This window comes from Bubalus bubalis, chromosome 3 (genome assembly GCF_019923935.1).
Source record: "Bubalus bubalis isolate 160015118507 breed Murrah chromosome 3, NDDB_SH_1, whole genome shotgun sequence".
NCBI lineage: Eukaryota > Metazoa > Chordata > Mammalia > Artiodactyla > Bovidae > Bubalus > Bubalus bubalis.
The window spans coordinates 157791551-157813832 of NC_059159.1; the positions used below are offsets into that span (position 1 = coordinate 157791551).

General features: G+C 43.1%; 1 long non-coding RNA gene and 1 other non-coding gene across 2 annotated transcripts; both read right to left on the bottom strand.

The window, feature by feature from the left end:
• Positions 1-230: 230 nt before the first annotated feature.
• On the bottom strand, positions 231-3654 carry LOC123332940. The gene is made up of 2 exons (XR_006550122.2): positions 2895-3654; positions 231-2130 (listed from the first exon to the last, which is right to left on the bottom strand). It is a non-coding gene; the product is annotated as an uncharacterized LOC123332940 (long non-coding RNA).
• A 4688-nt stretch (positions 3655-8342) lies between these two features.
• On the bottom strand, positions 8343-8476 carry LOC112584108. Its single transcript, XR_003108455.1, has one exon. It is a non-coding gene; the product is annotated as a small nucleolar RNA SNORA70 (small nucleolar RNA).
• Positions 8477-22282: the final 13806 nt, after the last annotated feature.

The following is a 22282-nucleotide window of genomic DNA, read 5'->3' on the forward strand; positions in this document are numbered from 1 at the left end:
TATTCCTGTGGTATTTATTCACCAAGCATGAGAGTAATATCATGGAAACGCGGAGGCATCAAGATCTTAATTTTGCTCTGACATGGAATCTATTCCTATTTCACATACAGGTTGGCTGTTATTTTCTAGCAGATGCTTTAAGGTTGATACATATAAAATTCACACACGGTTGAGAATTAGGCAGAGGGGAGGGCTAAAGGGAACAACGGGAGACCAGCATGAGGAGAGAAGTGAGATGCTTATGTTTTTTTTGACACCGAAATGGAATCTTTACGTGTAAGTATTTCAAAGCCCTGGCAACGAATCCTCCTGTTTGCTGGGTGAGCTTCGTTCCATGGTGTTATTTCCCCATGGGTATTAAGAGTCTTCCTGAGATGAGCGCGAGAAGCTAATCACAAACAAACAAAGAGAAGACTGCGATGCTTATTCCCGACCACCCTGTTCCTTCCACTGGAGGGGGCTCTCTCAAGCCCTTCTCTTCAGATGTGAAACAGACCAGATGGGTGTGCTATCTCCGTCTTTTGGCCTTTAGCAGAGTCTCTGGAACAAAGCAGGGCAGCAGGGCTTCTTGAAGGCTTGCTTGGAGAGAGAGAGAGAGAGAGGCTGGATGGAATCTTGAATAAAAATGATAGGTTATGCTTTAAGCTGAATAAAAATAAGCTATCTGAAGAATATATAGAAGTGGCATGCGTGCTGCCTCTGGAAAGATTCATTTTTATTTGTCTATCTATGGATAAAGGAGGAAGATAGATAAATTGAAAGGGAAGTGCCATTTCTGAAATGTTCACCTTGGCAAAGGGCTTGAAACAATATAAAAAAACAGCGGCTCTTCCAAAATGACGGCTTCCCTTGAAGTTCGTCCACCTCTCTTCCCCTTCCTCACCACCTCCTGCGCCCCCCACTACAAAAAAAAAAAAAAAAAAAAAATTCAAAGCTAGCCTAGTCACTGTGGGGAAAAAGACAGCGATCTTTTGTACGTTGTTATAATTAGCTAGGCCCATTTCATCATCAGATTATAGAATGGGATGCAGTGTTAAAAAAAGAACTAAAGGAAGAAACCAGGAGGAATGACCATTTTAATTGCATGTTTATTCTGTCTTCGCTTTCCCAAATTGGTTTCGTTTCCTCTGAGTGGGGTAAGTGCCAGGGTATTCATAGGAGCAGGGGGCCAGGGTGGATTCCACCATTTACCAGCATTTGAATTACCTCCGGACGGTTTGGCGGCCTCTAAATTTATACCCTTGAAGGCACAGCAACGAGCCTTCATCTCCTATGGAAGAGACTTGAAAGCATGCCAGAATAGGACCTCCGTCCTGCCTTCTTAGAGTCCTGGCACGTAGAATCACACAAGAAAACAAAAGGCATTTGTGAGGAGCCGTCCAGGAAGAAAGATTAACAATATAAACCGAGGGGGGGGAAGAGAAAGAAAAGAAAAAGCCCTTTAAGATGGTTTTGTGCTTATTTTAATAGAACTTGCACAGTCTCTGAATATGCTCTAATCAAAACCAAATGCTTGTTGCTGTACAGCGCTCTTTCTTTGTTCGCTGGTAATGCCCACTCTGCTCCGATGGGGGTGGGGCCGGGGCTGCTGGCTTATCTCTCCCCCAGGAATAAACAGCATCCTCAAGGTTAGGGCACGTGGCCGACTTGCAAAACCCCAGGAAAAACACCCATTGACAGCTGGACCTTGGTCCCGTCACCCCCAGGGCCTGATGAAAAACTTGAAGATTTTTTTTTTTTCCTATGCCTTTTGATCCTGAAATACGTAAGGAACAGGGAAAGGAGCTCCTTTTTCCCCTGTCCATCTCCACCTCTCGTTCACCCTGTCAGTCCATCTGTTCATCTCGATGGGAGGCTTTTCTCCTTCCTTCTTCCCTCTTCCCCCTCATCCTTCCTCCATCCACCTCTGTCCCTCTGTCAGTCTCTGACTCACTTCTGGGAAAAAAAAAAAAAAAATCAGGCAGCTTTCAACTTGATTGGTTCATGTTGTCTGACCTTGACTTTCTGTGGGCTGGAAGGATTTCAGTCTTGGTTTTATCAGAATTAGCTTTTATCTGCACAGAAGTACCCGAGGAAGTCACTCATCTCCTCGTCTTTCACCTTTAGGCTGGCTGCCTTCTCCTCTAATTTCTGTAACAACATGAAGAAAAGAAACAGGATGATTGTGATGGTTATGGAGATATGACTTTTCCTACAGGGCAGAGGGGATGAAGCCGTAATCGAGTCCTGGGCTCGGGATCAATGGCTTTGGGTGATGCTGGATGAGGTTATTAAGGGAGTCAGGTGGCCTGTTTTGTTTCACCGCCAGACAGTTCTTTTCAAATGCTTATGGGGTGTCCTGCAGGACGGGACTGGGAGGGAAGAAGAGGACCCTAGAAACCCAGAGACACAGCATCTGCACCTTTTCATGTCGCCCCAGCACCGTGCAGCACAAATTGACTTTGTAAGATTGGCTCGGAAAATGAATACCCAGGACATCACTCTGTGTTACTTTCCTGTGAAATTACTTTTCTGAATGAAAATATTGAATTCCTTTGAAAGCAAGTAGTATAATATCTCTGGAAATGAAAATCCTGTGGAAATCACAAAGGAAAGAAGACTGAAGGATATGAAAGCGTTATATCTCTAAATGTTAGTCAGGCCCTGGATTTCATTTTATTTTTTTTTTCCTTGACAACAATCATAACTGCTCTTTCTGATGTTGATACACTGGGCGCTGGAAATCTCCTAGATGCTTCTATTACAGATTTAGGTTTTATCTACAATAAACAGCCAATATCATTATCTTAATTTACTACAGCATTTGTATGCACTCGGCACTTTTTGTAGTCTACTTGCCTTGCAGGTCTGACCTGCGGAATTTTCCTTGTCTCAAGGGGAACATATTGACTTACCGCCAGGCTTCTGGTCGTCACAGACAGAGCTTCTGCTGAACTGACAGATGAACAGGGCAGATCCCTCAGAGGAGGTAGAGGCGTGGACGACAGGCCTTCTCACACTGCATCAACTACCTGGTTGCTCACCATTATTCCTCAAATCATCTTGAGAGAGATGGCCTCCACCCTTCTTGTTGTATTGACAGGCTCACCAGCTGTAGAGGGGATTTCTTGCAAATAAAAGCAGCCTCTCTAGAAACATGTTCACCCTTTCCATCTTCTTACTCATATCAGCTGTTTTAGGCTCGGTGAGTTGAAGCACCTTTGTTCTTTAGGTACATAATATTTGGTGTCATGTATTTTTTTTTTTTTAAGCAAGGTGTCAGTTGTCAACTGAATAAATTATTAAATGCCTCTCTTAACTTCTCCTCAGATCAGTACTCAAAAAAGGCAGGAAAGAGAAGAACAAACATTAAGGGAAGGATCTGGAAGCCCAATCAAGATAAAGTGATTCCCAAGGAGTATTACCTTTCAGTAAAGGAAATGGAGCCCTCTGCCCAGGTGAAATTGCCGGCCTGCCTGATGCTGAGCTGGGCAGAGCCACAGAGGAGATGGTTGAGATGCTTTCGGCCGTGTTTGTAGTGTGTGGGGACCTGGGAGGTACTGGGTGACCAAGCCAGTATCCATTTCAAAAAGCTTTAGAAAACTTGGCAATGGTTCTGATTTTTAAATAGATTAAGTGAAAAAAAAATCGATCAATTATAAAAGTTGCTGCAATCCCTGGGAATTAGCCATAATCCCTAAGAACAGATTATGCCCTCACATCTTCATTTCATTTTGTGGATCAAATTTTAGCCATTTATAAAATCCTATAGTCTCGGGTAGGATATTTGAACTGGGTGCTTTGTAAAACCTTAAAGTGAAGATGGAAACAGCTTGATGGCTTTCATTTTGATGGCTGTGTAATTGGCAGAGTGCTGCGGTGTCTGTCAGAAGGGAGATCCCTGGAGAAAAGGTGAACCCGCAGGTCCTTGATCTGGCCCGGGGCCAACATCTTTTCACTGAGATAGGTGAAGACTTATTTGTTAAAGTGGCAGGTGATATGGAGCTGGAAGGAATCATAAATAACTTGTCTTAGATCAAAAATTAGATATTAGAACACTCAAACAGACCCTAGGGATGACATTTAACATAAGTATGGATAATTTCATACTTCAATATAATAAGTGTGGCTTCATGTGAAAGTTAAAACTTTGCAAAAAAGACAAATGACTGTGGTAAACAAAATCAATGTGAAAGGTTCCTGATTCTTCTGGCCTCACCCAAAAGTTTTCTGCAAGCTGTGGCTCAGCCCCAGTCAGTCTCTTCACAGAGGTGCTCAAGCATTCCTTTGAGTCTCCCAAAGGAAAGATTAGGAAAGATTGAAGGCAGAAAGAGAGAGGTTTTCAGAGAATGAAATGGCTGGATGGCATCATCAATGCCATGGATATGAAGTTGTGCAGACTCCAGGAGATGATGAGGGACACGGAGGCCTGGCGTGCTGCAGTCCATGGGGTCATGAAGAGTCAGACACAGCTGGGCGACTAAACAACAACAACCAAAAAGAACTCATAATTATACCCTACATTTATACATATGACTATGACTTTATATATGTACATGTTCCAGTATACAACGGGCGCTAAAAAAATATCCATGGCTTGAGATTCTGAATCACTTAAATTCTGTTGTTCCCTTGAGTGGTCCATGTTGCCTTCATTGTGTGTACTTCTGCCCTGGGACATTCTTTGTTTATATCTCCTTTTGCAGAAATCTTTCAATGTCTTAGTAAAATGCTAGTGAGAATTAATATCCTAATGCAAACATCTGATATTAATTTTTTCATACCAGTCTTCTTAAAGTCATTTGGCAAGGTGAGACTCATCACTGATTAATGATACTCAAACATACAAATCTAATTCCAATGTCCTGTGTATTGGAGATCAAAAACACAGGTGTACAGACACCGCTAGACATGACCAGTTGCTGAATTCCTTACAAAGGATGCCAGCCAAAATCAACATGCCCAAAGCAGTTTTCCAGTAGAGTAATGGTGCAGAAGAGATTTAAGATATTTCAGCCACTCTAGGGGGATATTACTATCTCTATTTAATCTACGGTTACTTAAGCCGGACTCAATAAGTATTTGGGGTGAGAGATGGTGTCAACAGAAAAAGAGTTGAAAATGATAAATGAGCTTTGTGGTCCTGCCACAGGGTTCCTGGTGATGGGTCATATCCTATCTTAAAATTTTTTTTCTAAAATAAAAACTGTTAACAGTGAAGCCTGTGCCATGTTGCTCTGTGTAGCTGAGGAATCACAAGCAGTTAATATGGGAAAGAAAACGGCAATGCAGAAAGACAGACACAGCACAACATCTTACTTGACAAGCACTAGAGAAATGAAGGGGTTGAAGGATAGGTACTAGAGTGTTGTCATCCACCAACAGTTAGAGCCTCAGGTACCATGGTATCCACCTACCATGGTTTTTGCCACACATTACATTGCGTCATGTTTTATTTCACTGTAAGGCCTATATTTAATTATCTATATATCAAGTACATAAAACACAAATGTATCTAGACCAAAATGGGCCTATATAAGCTTTCATAAAAATAGCCACAGATCCGTGAAATGTTGATTTTCGGCTGTCCAGGTTTGAGATGTCATGTGTGCAGAGTAAATGAGCATCATAGATTTTTCAGTCTCAAATTAGAACATTCTTTTCTGGTGTCATCACAAACCAGCAGTGTGCATGGAATCCTAGTATTAACAACCCAAGCTATTTCTCTTCAAATTACTCTTAGACAATTAGCAGCCAAGACATTCTTTGCCAGATCATGTGTCTTGAGTTAGTTTGGAAAACATGTGCATCAAACATTTCCTTCCTTCCTCCCATCTTTGATGCCTTCCTTCTTTCTTCTGCACCCTGATAGGTGCTGTGAACCTGGTGGGAAAGAAGAGACGTGGAGAGCGATTGCCACAGCGCAGTGCGTCCTGGGCCGTCATCTTAAAGGTATGTGTGGCATTTCACGGGAGCACAGATTTGGGGAATGGCTTTGTTCACAGATACTGGATGCTTGGGGCTGGTGCACTGGGACGACCCAGAGGGATGGAATGGGGAGGGAGGAGGGAGGAGGGTTCAGGATGGGGAACACATGTATACCTGTGGCGGATTCATTTTGATATTTGGCAAAACTAATACAGTTATGTAAAGTTTAAAAATAAAATTAAATTTAAAAATAAAATAAAATAAAGGTATGTGTGGCATTTCACGGGAGCACAGATTTGGGGAATGGCTTTGTTCACAGAAGGTTTCCTGAAACAGGAATTAGGTTGAGTCTTGAGGCTAGTTTTTTATTTTCAGAATTCAGATGAAACATCTTTAGAAGGCCTTTTCCCAAATTCTCTAGTCCTTCTTTAAGGCCGGGGTCCCAAATCTCCAGAATCTAATGCCTGATAATCTGAGGTGAAGCTGATGTAGTAGTAATAGAAATAAAGTGCACAATAAATGTAATGTAATTGAATTATCCTGAATCTACTCTCTCCCTGACCCCACCCTCCCATCCCACTCTGTGGAAAAATTGTCTTCCATGAAACTAGTCCCTGGTGCCAAAGAGGTTGGGCACCACTGCTCTAAGGTACAAGCGAAGGGCTAAAATTTACTTTTGTGGCTAAGTTGGCTCATTCTCTCTTGCTTTCTGTCAACTCTGCTTTTCATTAGAAATAAATTTGAAAAATCCAAAAGCATGTTCATCTGGTTGTTAAGCTCAGTTATTGAAAAAGAACAAGTCAAGATCTTCTCGTAAGGAATATCCAGCAAATAAGTGGAAGCAAAACTTCTTCATGGCGTGATGGTGGCAAATGTCTCTTGGGAAAGGGAATTCAATTTTTTTCTGTTCTCAGAGAAGTTAACAGGGGTGGAAGATGCCACACTGGAGTATTTGGAAGGCCTTGCCTACAGCTGTACAGCTCAGTCACCACTGACAGTGTGAAGGAGTTTTGAGGAGGTAGATTGCACCCAGATGGGGGAGGAATAGCAGATGAGTCGTTAATATCATATGCGTGTTGCAACAAGACATCTCAGGATCTGGATTTGAAGCACTAAGGGTGTGTTACCCACACCTTGCTAATGGAAAGACCTGGTAGAGCTGAGCAGAGAAAATGTAGCAGGAAAACAACAGGACGTTAGTCTGATTCCTGATTCATCAGTTATTAATAGTGTGACCTGTCATTGCTTATTAAACCTTTAGGACTCACACTCCTCATCAGTGCAGTACTGGGGGGTAAGGGACTGGCTTATAATAAATCATCTCTAATACAGAATATAACTTAAAAATTTTCACCAAATTGCAAAAGGAGAGTTCAGTTTAATTCCTATACGTTCACTGCATGTACTTTTCTCCTATGAAATCTTTCCTATAGAGACGTAAGCAAGCATATCTGGAAAGGATGTAGAAGGCATATTATACCCCAGAGCTTAGGGTTCACTAATTCTCTGTCTTGCATCTATGTACCTCAAACATCTACTTTCAAACTTCTTGTCCAAACCCATTTCCAATTACTCACCTTTCCCATCTTAGTCAATTCTCATAGTTGTCTGAAAATATCAGGCATTTTTTCACCTCCATCCCTTGACTTGTTTTCTTAGGAAGTTCTGTACCTAAGTGACCCCTGTATTCAAATTCAATCCATCCTTCATGGCCCATTGTATGGGAACGTATGGGAACTACTTCTGTGAACCAAACCTGACTGCCTCCTCCCTGAAGCTAAGAGGGATCTCAGCTCTCTTGCAGGTCAGCCATCTCTCTTAACAACATTTAACTTGCTTTCTACCTTGTGTTAGACTTATTTGTCTAAATACATGTTTCCTTATTATAGAGGGTCTGGATCTTATTAATGTGTATGTTCCCAGAGCTTATCAGAATGCTTGGAACATGGTGAACAATCAGTTTATTCTGGTGGAATGCGATCAGGGAAAGATTTTTTTTTTTTTTTTTTTTTGGACAGGAAAGTAGGATTTACTGGTGGGCATGAGTAAGGTGGGGACAGCGCCAAGGTGCTTGTGAGTGCAGGGCCCAGCATTTGTCCAGAGGGCCATGATTAGGGATGTATTTGATCCCACAGCCCATCCAAGATGAGCTGCTTTGCTAGTCATGTTTTCAAATTCATCCACTTTAAACTTAATGAATCCCCACTTCTTGGAGATGTGGCTCTTCTAGTGGCCAGGGAACTTGACCTTGGCCCTGTGGAGGGCCTCAGTCACGTGCTCCTTGTTCTACGGCTTGGTATGGATGGGCCTAATGACTTGTCCAATGTGAATCCTGGCCACTGTGTCCTGGGGCTTTCCAAAATTGCCGCACATACCTGTCTGGAGCCTGGATTGGAGACAGCATGCCTGTCATGAATGTCCACTGGACATTATCTATCTATCTTCAAGGTCCCTTAGGGCAACCTGTATGGGCAATACGCTGCGTACACTACTGAGAAGGCTGCTGTTTGCAGCTGTTGCACACTGGGCCCCCATGAGAGATGGTGTTTTTAAATGGACAGTCATTCAGAGTGAAAGTCTGAGCCCTGACACCAGCACAAGGCTACACATGATCTTCCCCACCTTCTGCTCCAACCACACCAGTCCACTTGCTTTCTGCTGATGGAGCTGGTCCAAGCCTCTTCCTGCCTTAGGGCATTTGCTTCAGATGCTTCCCCTCCGTCCAAGATCTTCCCCAGATAATAGCACATCCCTGCTCTCACTTCCATCTGATCTTTGCTCGGGGAAAGTCAGAACTTCTCTGACCACCTTTTAAAAAAATGGCAATTTATAAAACTCCCCATTCTTTCTCTCTTTTGTCTCCACAGCATTCATGATCACCTGACCCAGTATGTATTGATTTATTTGGTAGCCATTAGTTGGCCCTATCAGAATGGAAGGTTGGGAGGGCTTTTCCCACAGTGTCTACAGCTATGCCTGGTGCACAGTAAACCCTGCAGTGTCTTACCTCCAGCATCTGTGTATTCTCATCAGCATGTCTTAGATTTCTCTAGACTCAAACCATCATGTAATCAATGCTGCCTTCTTGCTTCTGAGCCTGCACCTCTACTTCCCCAGTCTCTCTTCTGCATCACAGACCTCAGCTTAAGAACCTCTGATCTGATGGAGCAGGAAAATATGAACTACAGAAGTAGTCATAGGATTCACGGTATACATGAAAAGAATGTCAAGGGATAAATAACTGAAGGAAAAAAAAGTAAAGGTATGTGGTTTATATAGAGAACCTCATAATCAGAAACAGAGTTGAATGAAGCCTACTCGTTATCAATAATACATTTTAGTTCAAAAGAAGGCTAGTGGCTGGTGTTCAGATTGGGCCCATAACTCGAGTGAGATTCAAGGATACACGGAAACTTTCATAAGTAGTTTCCATGTGCAAGGCACGTTATGTACTTAAATGGGCTTTGTAGATTCCACTCTTAAGAATTTTGGGTTAATGATATGGTGCGTTCTTATTCTTCAGTAAGAAATCCTTGGAAATGATCCATTAAACTTTATCTTGATCTTGTAGAGTAATTTAATATGTAAGATTAAAATTGTTCTTAGATTCAATCGCAATTATAACAGGTCTACTTCTTTTATTTTTTATTTTTTTTAATTTTATTTTATTTTTAAACTTTACATAACTGTATTAGTTTTGCCAAATATCAAAATGAATCCGCCACAGGTATACATGTGTTCCCCATCCTGAACCCTCCTCCCGCAATTATAACAGGTCTACTTCTTTTAGAATGACCCTCATCTGCACTCAGAACTGTAATTATTTGAAACCACTGGCCTCTTAATTTCTATTTCTGACCAATTTTATGTGTTGGTTTCAGGGTGGGGGTTTCCATAAAAATCTTAAACAGGCTGCACCCTAGTCAAATAGGTCATATTTGACCTATTTGGCTGTTAGGTACTCATGTTGGAAAATACAAGTGTCAAGTCAAGGGCTTTGAAGAGATAAGATGCATGGGTGAAGTAGAGGGAGAAGGAGAAGGGAAAATCTATTGAACGAGTATTTATTGAGCATCTTCTATGCACCAGCACTGCCTGAGTAGTGAACATACAAAGATAATTAAGAATTGCTTCCGGTCCTTGAGGGAATCAATGTCTAGATTTTAAGTCTAGATGATGGGGGTTGTTGGCAGAAATGAAGAAGAAAGCAAGGGACACCAAGTGGATTAAAGATTAGAAGTTAAGACTTGGGCTTGTTGAATTTGAGATGAAAGCAATACATCCAAATGGTTGTTACTATGCTTTTAAAATGAGCCAGAAGTCTTGTGGGGAAAATGCAGGAAATAAATGATAGACCAGCATGACATGGATGTGAAAAGTCTGTTTTCTATTGAGAAGTATACATTTGATACTTCGTGGATGGGTATTGGGTTTTTTGTTTTTTTTTTTCTCGTTTTTCCCAGTTTAAGTTAGGACTTCTTGCCAAGTTTCTGCTTAGGAATTCTGAACTGAACTTCAAATGTTTAGGGGCTTCTGTCTTAAACACATTTGGAGTTGTGGCTTCTTGTTCAAGGAAGAAAACCCCTTCAAGTACATCAAAGAGCTGTGAGAAAAAGATACAGTGTGTTGACAATTTGTGTAAGGGCATCAAAACCAGAAATATTTCTCTGCTGTACACACATATTTCAAAGTTAAGGGGGAAAGGTCTCTGGTGAGAGGCTTCTGTTGCTGTGTTAAACCCCCAATACTTGGGAAATAACACATTCATTGTACCAAAAATATGACTTGACTCACCTAGTAATTTCAAGCCAAGGTCTAGAGGATGTTTTCTCTGGTAGGTAACCTGTGAATAATTGTGAGGTATCTCATTGCAGGGTCCAAGTAAGAAGAGTCAGGGCATAGAATCAAGGAGAGGAATGTTGTCAGAACATCAGAGGCCATTTGACCCAGGGACTCAGGGAAACTCCTTACAAATTCAGTTTCAGGCATGGTGGCCAGGATCTTGTGAGGGGATGATGTCACAAGATTGCTTGTGTTGATTTAAGTCCCATTTCTCTCCTTCATCCTTTTGTTAAAGTGGGTACAGAATAAAACCCACATCTACAAGGGGTGTTCAGTTCAGTTCAGTCACTCATTCATGTCTGACTCTTTGGGACCCCATGAATCGCAGCACGCCAGGCCTTCCTGTCCATCACCAACTCCCAGAGTTCACTCAAACTCATGTGCATCGAGTCATTGATGCTATCCAGCCGTCTCATCCTCTGTCATCCCCTTCTCCTCCTGCCCTCAATCCCTCCCAGCATCAGAGTCTTTTCCAATGAGTCAACTCTTCGCATGAGGTGGCCAATGAGGAGTTTCAGCTTCAGCATCATTCCTTCCAAAGAACACCCAGGACTGATCTCCTTCAGAATGGACTGGTTGGATCTCCTTGCAGTCCAAGGGACTCTCAAGAGTCTTCTCCAACACCACAGTTCAAAAGCATCAATTCTTTGGTGCTCAGCCTTCTTCACAGTCCAACTCTCACATCCATACATGACTACTGGAAAAACCATAGCCTTGACGAGACAGACCTTTGTTGGCAAAGTAATGTCTCTGCTTTTGAATATGCTATCTAGGGGTGAACCTACTATTAAATTCTTGGTTAGAGGAGCCTGGGCGTCACATTCACACAGATGGGGTCTGGAGCCCCAGTTGCATCACATGCTTTCTGGATGAATTCAGGTAGGTTTCCCCGCCCTCCTGAAGCTTCTGTTTTATTTGAAAAAAGGGAAGCAACAACGCCAGCGTCACAAGGTTGTTGTTTGAATGAATAAATGTTGGATATAAAAGGCCTAGGGGATGACTTGATGCTTAGGAAGAGCTCAGTAAATGCCACCCCACCCCCACCTCCCTTTGTTGTTTCCCTTGGTGGGATAACATAATCTAAAACCTAGTTGAGGTTAAAATGATGTCAAATTAAGAAATCTTGAAGGCAGTTATTTGTATGGTGTTCTAGCTCTGCCACCACCAGTGGGTGTGACCTGAGGCAAGTCACTTAACCTCTCTCACCTCCGTTTTCTCACCTACAAATTAAAGTTAACAAATGCTTGTAAATTGGAATAAGAGATCAAGTTAAACTCCTAGGGCAGAGAAGAAGTAGATTAGCAAATGGTTAGGAAGGTCGACTCTAGAGCAAGGCTTCCTAAATTCCAACCTGGGCTCTGAAACTTACTGGTTCTGACTTTGGCCTAGTTACTAAAGATCATTATGTCTCAGTTTCCTTATCTGCTAAGGAGGGATAATAATAGTAGTTTATGTCCCCTAGATATAGAGAGTAAATCAGAGAATGCAGGTAAAACTCCTAGCATATGCCTAGCATATAATAAGTACTCAATACATAGCTTTATGATCATAGGGAACTCTGTGGAAAACCTTGTGACTTATGACCAAAGACTATAGACTGAATTAGCAGAGAAAGTTTAAAGTGTTATTTTGAACTGCTCTGACCTAGATACCCTGAGTAGACCTTTCATATTTCTGTTCTCTAGTAGAGGGCAGTGGTACTCGATTGTGCAGTGTTTGGAAACCATATGGGGAACAGCAGCGACTTATATTGATCTTACCTGGTGGCTCAGATGGCAGAGAATCTGCCTGCAATGCAGAGGACTGGGGTCCAATCCCTGGGTCGGGAAGATCTCCTGGAGAACAGAATGGCTCACACTTGAGTATTCTTGCCTGGAGAATGGAGAATTCCATGGACAGAGGAGCCTGACAGGCTACAGTCCGTGGGGTCACAAAGAATCAGACAGAATTGAGTGACTGAGTACATAGTGACTTATATTGTTAGCATGTCAGCTCATTCCTCAGCCTCTCTCTATGGAGCTGGCCTTCCTTGAAATAGATGGGTCTCTGAAGCAGAACCCTTAGAAGAGTGTTGGAAACCTGCCCTATAGTAATCCGCAAGACTTTCAAGCCCTGACAGTATAGAAGATCTCAATTGAATACTGCTGTTGAGTAAGCAGAATCTGAAATGCTCTGTTTCCAATTCTGTTGCCCAAATAAACTTACATGAGGTTCAGACCTGAATTAGGCAGTAAGAGTTGCCAGCCATGTCTCCTTGTACAGCCTTAGTAAGGGTGGAGGTGCTGTCCTTGACATCTCTGTGAATGATGGATCCAGTTCATTGCAGTTCTCTTTCTGGCTGCTGTCTAGAAACTTCTCTATAGAGAAGTTCCAAGGAAGGAAGTGGCTGTGGTCACCTGCAGTGCAACCAGAGAAAAGAGGGCATAACCAAGGCTAGACTGAGTCCTTTATAACAGGGGTCCCCAACCCCTAGGCCATAGACCAGTACCAGGCTGCACAGAGGAGGGGAATGGTGGGCCAGCAGGCAAAGCTTCATCAGTATTCACAATTCTTCTCCATTGTTCTCCCCCAGATGGGACCATCTATTTGTGGGAAGACAAGTGCAGGGCTCCCACTGATTTTGCACTATGATGATTTGTATAATTATTTCATTATATATCACAATTTAATAATAGAAATAAAGTACATAACATAATGCTTGAGTCATCCTGAAACCAGCCCCCCAACCCTAGTCCATGAAAAAATTGTCTTCCATGAAACCAGTCTCTGGTGCCAAAAATGTTGGAGACTGCTGCTTTAGAAGACTTATGTGCTAAAAATACGTGTCCCACCTCCACCCCTACCACTATTCCCCACATTATATGCAATGAAAAGCAAATGTAAATTATAAAATTGGTCTTGTTCAGTCACCTGGTGTGTCTGACTCTTTGCGACCCCACGGACTGCAGCATGCCAAGCCTCCCTGTTCCTCACCATCTCTCGGAGTTTGCCCAAGTTCATGTTCATTGCATCAGTGATGCCATGTAGCCATCTCATCCTCTGTCGCCCTCTTCCCCTTCTTCCCTCAGTCTTTCCCAGCATCAGGGACTTTCCCAATGAGTCATCTGCTTGCCTCAGATGACCGAAATACTAGAGCTTCAGCATCAGTCCTTCAGTGAATATTCAGGGTTGATCTCCCTTAAAATTGACTGGTATGATCTCCTTGCTGTCCAGGAGACGTTCATGAGCTTTCTCCAGCACCACAGTTCAAAAGCATCAATTCTTTGGCGTTCTGCCTTCTTATGGCCAGCTCTCACAACCGTACCTGACCACTGGGAAACCATAGCCTTGGCTAGACGGACCTTTGTCAGCAGAGTGATGTCTCTGCTTTTCAGCTCACTGTCTAGGTTTGTCATCGCTTTCCTGCCAAGAAGCAGTCGTCTTCTGGTTTCATGCTGCAGTCACCGTCTGCAGTGATTTTGGAGCCCAAGAAGAGAGAATCTGTCACTACTTCCACCTTTTCCTCTGCTATTTGCCATTCAGTAATGGGACCGTATGCCATGATCTTAGTTCTTTTATTGTTAGTCTTAAGCCGGCTCTTTCACTCTCCTCCTTTACCCTCATCAAGAGGCTCTCTATTTCCTCTTCGGTTTCTGCCATTAGAGTGGTATCATCTGCATATTTGAGACTGTTGATGTTTTGCCTGCCTATCTTGATTTCGGCTTATAACTCATCCAACCCGGCACCTCATAATGTGCTCAGCATATAGGTTAAACAAGCAGGATGACAGCAGACAGCACTGTCCTGTACTCCTTTCTTGATCTTCAACCAGTCAGTTGTTCCATACAGGGTTCTGACTGTTGCTTCTTGACCCGCATACAGGTTTCTCAGGAGACAGGTAAGATGGTCTGGTGTTCCTGTCTCTCTAAGAGCTTTCCACAGTTGGTCATGGTCCACACAATCAAAGGCTTTAACTTGGTCGATGAAACAGAGAGAGAGGTTTTTCTGAAATTCCCTTGCTTTCTCTATAATCTAGTGAATGTTGGCAATCTGATCTCTAGTTCCTCTTCCTTTTCTAAACTGAACTTGGACATCTGGAAGTTCTTGGTTCACATAATGCTAAGCCTAGCATTCAAGGTTTTAAGCCTGACCTTACTAGCATGGGAGATTAGTGCGATTGTCTGATGGTTAGCACATTCTTTGGAACTCCCCTTCTTGGGAATTGATCCGCTGGAGGAGGGAATGGCAAACCACCCCAGTATACTTGCTGTGAGAACATCATGAACTATATAAAAGGCCGAATTATAAACTAAGTGTAGCCAAATCCAGCAAAGTTCTTATTTTCCATGACATTTTTTAAACATGTCTACACATTTTTTTAAAAATCCCTCTTTTTGGTGCTCAGTGCAAATGTGTACCATTGATCATCAAACCCTGACTGGTTATCCAGGTGATCCTGACCTTGGGATCACCATCCATAGATAGTGTGTGAGGTATCTGGAAAATGATTGTCCCTCTGATAAATGATTATAACTAACTGAGTGGGTCATTTGTTAAATGTTTGTTTTCCCCAAAAGAAGGGCAGAGATGGCAGGAAATAAGGGTGACATCTCCCTGGGAGTACTAGTCCTCAGCAGAAATGGCACACGTAAGACTTTGGAGTGAGCACAGAGTTCAGAACTCTGGAATTAACCTCCTAACTGGTGTCCTACTCTAGTCTGACTTATTTCCAATAGACTATATTGTTGCTGGAGTGAAATCTTTTTTTAAATGTGACCAGGATAATCTTCTATTTAAAATACTTTATGTGAAGTCTCACTGTTGCCTACAGAGTAAAGAGAAACTCCTTCCTTTGCACCTCAAGGTTCTTTTCAACCACTTCTTCGTACCTATTGAATTCTATTAATATCCCTCCCTATGGCCTCGACTGACCCTCTGCTCTAGCCATACACAGAACTCTTCCTAATCTCTAAGTTGTTTCCATTGGTTGCTTCTCTGTTCCACTTTTATCCACCTGGTAAGCTTCCAGTCCTCTTAGAACCCAGTCGTAGGTCCCTTCCTGTGGCCTGATGTCCCTGGTTCTGTAGGTGGATTTTCTCTCCTTTGTGCTCTGATGCTCTTGGTTTGAACTCTGTGGCCACACTTAGGCTACAGCCTTTCAGACATGGTGGTTTCCATGTCTGTATCGTCTTTGCAACTGTGAGATCCTTGAGGGCTGGGACCATGCCTTTTCACTTGAGTATCTTCATTGACTTTACAGTGCCCAACACATAGTAGATGGAGGAGAATGCTGAATCAATGCAATAACTAGTCATAAATGGTCACTATTATTATTATTAGTGTATACTAATACCTACTTCCACGAAGGCCGAAATAGTGTAGCTCGCACTCAGTTGAATGAATGACTGAGGGAATTAAAAGCTCATAAAACTGTTACGAAAATCAGAATGAACACCACAGAAACCTTGTGAACCGTGAATAGTGGGCCTGTGAAAGGGGCTGTTACTGTGATCGCAATGAGCACAGGCCCCTGGTTTTCATAGCAGTGTGCCCATGTGCAAAAGGCCATAGGAGCCAGATTTCACCTGCCTGCTTGTCACCCCAGGTAAGGAAAAGGCAGCGTTCCATTGACTGGATGTGTAATGGGGTGAAAGTGAACCTGCTGCTATTTCTTTCACAGCTTGTGAAGGCTGTGATGAAAAGATCTGAGACACTCTTTCGCCCTGGTCCTGGAAGAAGAGTGTCATAAATGTGCAATTTGCCACTGATTGCCACGTTGGCCCAGGGATTCCACAGCAACAAGTCATTCACCTATAGCTAACTGGAAGTACACATGTTGGGAAAATGCCTTAGTCTCTCGTATTTCTCTGACTGAGTAGAAAAATCTGAATAACTAAAACCACAATTAGTGAAGCAACTGTTCTAGGGTCTCAGAGTCAGACACAAGTGAGCAACTAAGCGCACACACACACACACATAAAAGTGGGTGTATTGTCAACATTTTAGGGGAAACAGAGCTCAGTCAGGTTAAGATAGTTTTCCTAAATCACTGTGTGTGTCAGTCAGGTTTCACTGTACTGTTACACTGAGGTAACAAACACCCCCAGTGCCTCACTGTCTTGGAGCAACAAGCCTATAGTCACAGTCATTTTACACTCCTAGTGCAGTATCTGAAAGCAGCTTTGACTCTGCCCTGAGTGTCTTCTATATTCCAGAACCCAGGCTGAAAAATAGTCCTGATTTGGGGTATATATTCTCATGAGGGCTTCCCTCATGGCTCAGATGATAAAGAATCTGCCTGCAATGTGGGAGACTTGGGTTCGATCCCCGGGTGGGGAAGATCCCCTGGAGAAGAGAATGGCAACCCACTCCAGTATTCTTGCCTGGAGAATTCCATGGACAGAGGAGCCTGGTGGGCTACAGTCCGTGGGATCACACAGAGTGGACACAACTGTTGCTGCTGCTAAGTCGCTTCAGTCATGTCAGACTCTGTGCAACCCCATAGATGGCAGCCCACCAGGCTCCCCCATCCCTGGGATTCTCCAGGCAAGAACACTGGAGTGGGTTGCCATTTCCTTCTCCAATGCATGAAAGTGGAAAGTGAAAGTGAAGTCGCTCAGTCCTGTCCGACTCTTCGCGACCCCATGGACTGCAGCCTACCAGGCTCCTCCGTCCATGGGATCCTCCAGGCAAAAGTACTGGAGTGGGGTAACACTGCCTTCTCCGTGACACAACTGAGTGACTCACATTTTCACTTTTATTCTCATGAGAGAGATAAAAGAACAGTGGCCCACCTCCCAAAGGCTCTTGAAGCTCTTCAATTGTGACATCCATTACTTCAACACACAAGCCCTTGGTCAAAGCAAGTCACATGGCCAAGCTTGTAGTCAAGAGGATAACTGAGGACTTCTCCCATAGAGAGACACCCAAGTCCCATGGCAGTGGGCAGGAACAAATGATTGAGAAAGAATAATTAGGGTCAATAAGAAAGTAACCTAGGAATTCACAGAGCTAGGTTTAAAACTAAAGTTTTCCCTAATTTAAATTCCAAGTTCTTTCCACCATACCAAGTGATCTCTGATGGGAACCTCACTGCAGATTTATTGAGTTTGATGACAGGAGCCCTGAGTAGAACTCTAAGGCTTGATTCCTGAAAGTGCAGGAGAAGGAAGAACTAAGGACCCATCTTGTCACTTAAGAGAACAGGATTACAAGTGCACACCAGGGAAGTCCTGCACTGTTGTCTGGCAGGGCAATTGGCATGAAAAACCTACGCTGTCTCTGCAGCCCCTACTGCTCGAGTAAATCTCCCACTGTACCTCCCATTACCCCTCGCTTAAAGCACCGATTATTCCTTTATTAGAGCTCAGCCACAAGTAGGCCATGAATTTTTATGGCTTTTCCGGATCTCATAAGGCAATGAGAATCATCCATTTAAGCACAGTCACTAAACTCTACCACAGGTTTATGACCTGATATAGCATTTCACCACCATTTAAAAGAAGCTGCACCCACTCATCCCTTCTTGGAACATTTTGTCTCCTCCTTGAAAGAAAGAAAATCCCAGCTTCTCACTTTCAACCCCTTTCCCCCGCTCAGTGGTTCCTTTGAGATGTGGCCAGGTTGAAATGCCACCATTGACTAAAGTCTGAATGCCCCATCTTTGGGAATCACTTCTACCTAGGGGGAAAATTACTGCAAACTTTTCCCAGCCTCTTCCAGTTCCCTTGGAACATTTATTTTGTTTAATTGATGTGTGCCTTCATCGGGCAGTTTATTCACCAAGCACTAACTGCGTAACTTCTATGTATCCGACAATGTGCCAGGCATGACTGAACTTCTAGTCATACTGCCATGGGCTGCCTTTCTGTGAGGAAACAAGGAACGAGAGTAAACACTGCTGATTCTTGAAGGACTTCAAAGCAATTTCGTGTGTATTGTCTTGTGTGACCATGTCCATGACCTTCACCATTGTCCAGAGTCATCTCACCGTGAACATGGTGCAGCTAAAATGTCCTTGAGTTTTATCTGGAACTCAAGAGGGTGACTGAGTGCCGTTGGGTGTATGGCTCTGAATCCAGAGCTTGGTTTCATGGAGAAAGAAACTCGATCTCCAAAGCAGTTCAATTTCTGAAAATAACCACTGTATTTGCTGCTAGCGAACTATTTCGAAGAACATCCTGCCATCAAGTTAACTACTCTTAGCTTCCACATAATAAGATTCTTTTCCCCTGAGTTTTTCCCCCATAAATTAGAGACATACATATCCATAGTTACTGGACTTTTCCTTCTGGATTTTCAAAGATACTTTTCAACTCAACATGTCTCAAAGCAAATTTACTATCTCCCACATCTACTTACTCTTAAATTTGCTCATCTTCTTTTCTTTCTCTCTTGGTCAGTGTGCAAATCATTTACTCATTCACCTGCATTTGTAACCTGGGAGACAGCCTTGATTCCTTATTCTCCTTTATCTGCACCAGTCAATCAGTTACTGAGCCCTGCCTTTCTTGCTTTCTTAACATCTTTCAAATAAGTAATGTCCACTCCATCATTGCTGCCTCTGCCTCTCCTTACCAGGATTCCTACAGCACCCCCCTCCCACTGTGGTCTTCTTGCCTCTAGGCTCACCTTCCTCCCGCCCATCTTAATCAGTATTTCCAGAGTGACCTTTCTACACTCAAATCTAATCATGTCACTCTCCTTTATAAAGCCTCCATTGGTCCTTCAGTGTGTTCAGCATAAAGGCCTTCTTTTTCAGCACAGAGCAACAAAAGCCTAATTAGAGGCTTCCCACCTCCCACTTCCTAATTCCTACCCCTCAAAATGTGTGTTATAAACAAATCGTGTCAACTTCCATGCCTATTTCTGGAAATGAGCCTCCATTTGCCCCCACATATGCTATATTGCCTCTCTCTGTCCTTCTAGAAGACTCTATCCACCCCTAAAGGCTCAATTCAAATCTTCTTTGTGAAGGACACTGCCTTACCATCTCTTTAGGGTGACAGATCCCCTCCGCCTTTGAGCTTTCACGGCAACTTGAACCTCATTTAATTTTCCAATTTTTCATCTCCTCTCCTAAACTGCCAGCTCAGTGGAACACAGACCATGTCTTACAATACACCCTTTGTTTTCACTGCTTGCTTAGACCTGTCATGGCCTTTATCTGATTGATCCTTCAACCCTGTTAGATAGGCCCCTGTTATCCCATTTTACAGATGACAGTCAGGTTTAGCAAATGTATAAAGATTGTGCAGATGGTAAATGGAAGGTTTGGAGGTCCAAGCCAAGTGTCCCCACTGCCACACACTCTTTGCTAATAGATGTCTCAGTAGCAGCAGTTTCTCCTATGTGGGCAGAAGAGGCTGAACAGAAGGCTTATCTGGTTGGAAAAGAAGTCTAAGTGATTTGCTTTAAAGCTGCACTTGCAAGAAAAGTACAGAGGTTGTGTTTGGGTTGTGTTCTACATTGCTGTGGAGAAGAAAATCGCAACTCACTCCAGTATTCTTGCCTAGAAAGTTCCATGGACAGAGGAGCCTGGCAGGCTACAGTCCATGGGGTCACAGAGTTGGACATGAATGAGATAATGTATGTGTTCAGTTTAGTTAAGTTCAGTTGCTCAGTCGTGTCCGACTCTTTGCGACCCCATGAATTGCAACATGCCAGGCCTCCCTGTCCATAACCGACTCCCGGAGTTCACTCAAACTCATGTCCATTGAGTCGGTGATGCCATCCAGCCATCTCACCCTCTGTCGTCCCCTTCTCCTCCTACCCCCAATCCCTCCCAGAACATTGCTGTAAATATTGTAATGTTTTCTGAAGTTATTTTTATTTCATACATGTTATACGATTGAGAAAATTTGAATTACCTGTATTAAAAGTCCTGTCATTGTTGTACCCATTTTTTTCTGTTTTTGGAAGGAGGCTCCAGCCAGCAGATAAGAATGTGGGGAGGGCCTTTGGCCTCTCTGGTGCGGCTGTTCTTGGCCTCAGAACATTGTCAGGCATAGAGCATAAGCCCAGCCTGAAGCTCACCAGAGTGGTGGTGTTCAGTTGTGTCCGGCCCTTTGCAACCCCATGGGCTGCAGCATGCCAGGCTTCCCTGTCCCTCACCATCTCCAGGAGTTTGCCCAAGTTCATGTCCAATGCATCAGTGATATTATCCAACCATCTTATCCTCTGTTGCCATCTTCTCCTTCTGCCTTCAGTCTTTCCCAGCATCAGGGTCTTTTCCAATGAGTCAGTTCTTCTCATCAGGTGGCCAAAGTATTGGAGCTTCAACTTCAGCATCAGTCCTTCCAATGAGTGAGTATTCAGGGTTGATTTCCTTGAAGATTAACTGGTTTGATCTCCCTGCTGTCCAAGGGGCTCTCAAGAGTCTTCACCAGCACCAGCACCAAAATGCTTTCCCTTAGGGAAATACCTCAGGTTCTGGCCTCAGGCTGATTGCAAGTGTATATCAGATGTGTCCACATTTCTGCTTCTGAAGAGTAAAATTGCTGCTAGTTTTACTTATTCTGTGGATCAGTGACTCCAGGATAAAGACAAACATGTGGCAAATTCCTTGTAGAGTTTAGAACTAAGGAATTGTTTCTCCTAAAGATATGCTGATCTTTTCTCATAGCAAGAGTTAATGGAAACCAGTAGAGCCCAAACCTGGGCTATGAATCAGAATTACCTGAGAAAAGTAATAAACACACTGATTCCTCCATCCCAACCCTGGAAATTCTGATTGAGAGACCTGGAGATGGGCTAAGAAATACTGAAGACAAGCTTGATTCCTGAGCTCTTTGTGCTGATTGAGCCACTGTTCCAGTAGTAGCCTCTCACATTTTTAAAAACATATGTTGTTCAGTCACCAAGTCATGTCCGACTCTTTGAGACCCCCTGGACTGCAGCATGCCAGTCTTCTCTGTCTGGAGAAGCGAAGAAGATTCTTAAATCTCCCGGAATTTACCCAAATTCACGTTCATTGAATCAATGATGTCATCCAACCATCTCACCCTCTGTCACCCTCTTCTCCTCCTGCCTTCAGTCTTTCTCGGCCTCAGGGGCTTTTCCCGTGCTGTTTGCATCAGGTGGCGAAAGTATTGGAGCTTCAGCGTCGGTCCTTCCAGTGAGTATTCAGGGCTGATTTCCTTTAAGATTGACTGGTTTGATCCTCGCAGTCCTAGGGCCTCTTAAGAGTCTTCTCCAGCACCACAGTTCAAAAGCATCAATTTGATGGTGCTCTGCCCATTTTATTTTATCTTTTTAAAAAATTTTACTTTATATTGTGGTAAAGTTGATTAACAATGTTGGGTTAGTTTCAGGTACATAGCAAAATGGTTCAGTTATACATATACTATCTCTATTCTTTCTCAAATTCTTTTCCCATTTAAACTATTACAGAATATTGAGCAGAGGAAGGGATTGTTGACTAAAAAAATGCACAATGTGAGAGCTGTGAGTTAAGTTTTATTTGGGACAAAATGAACTCTGCAGCCTGGGAAATGGCACCTCAGAAAGCTCTGAGAAACTGCTCCAAAGAGGTAAGGGTGAAGGACAGCGTGTA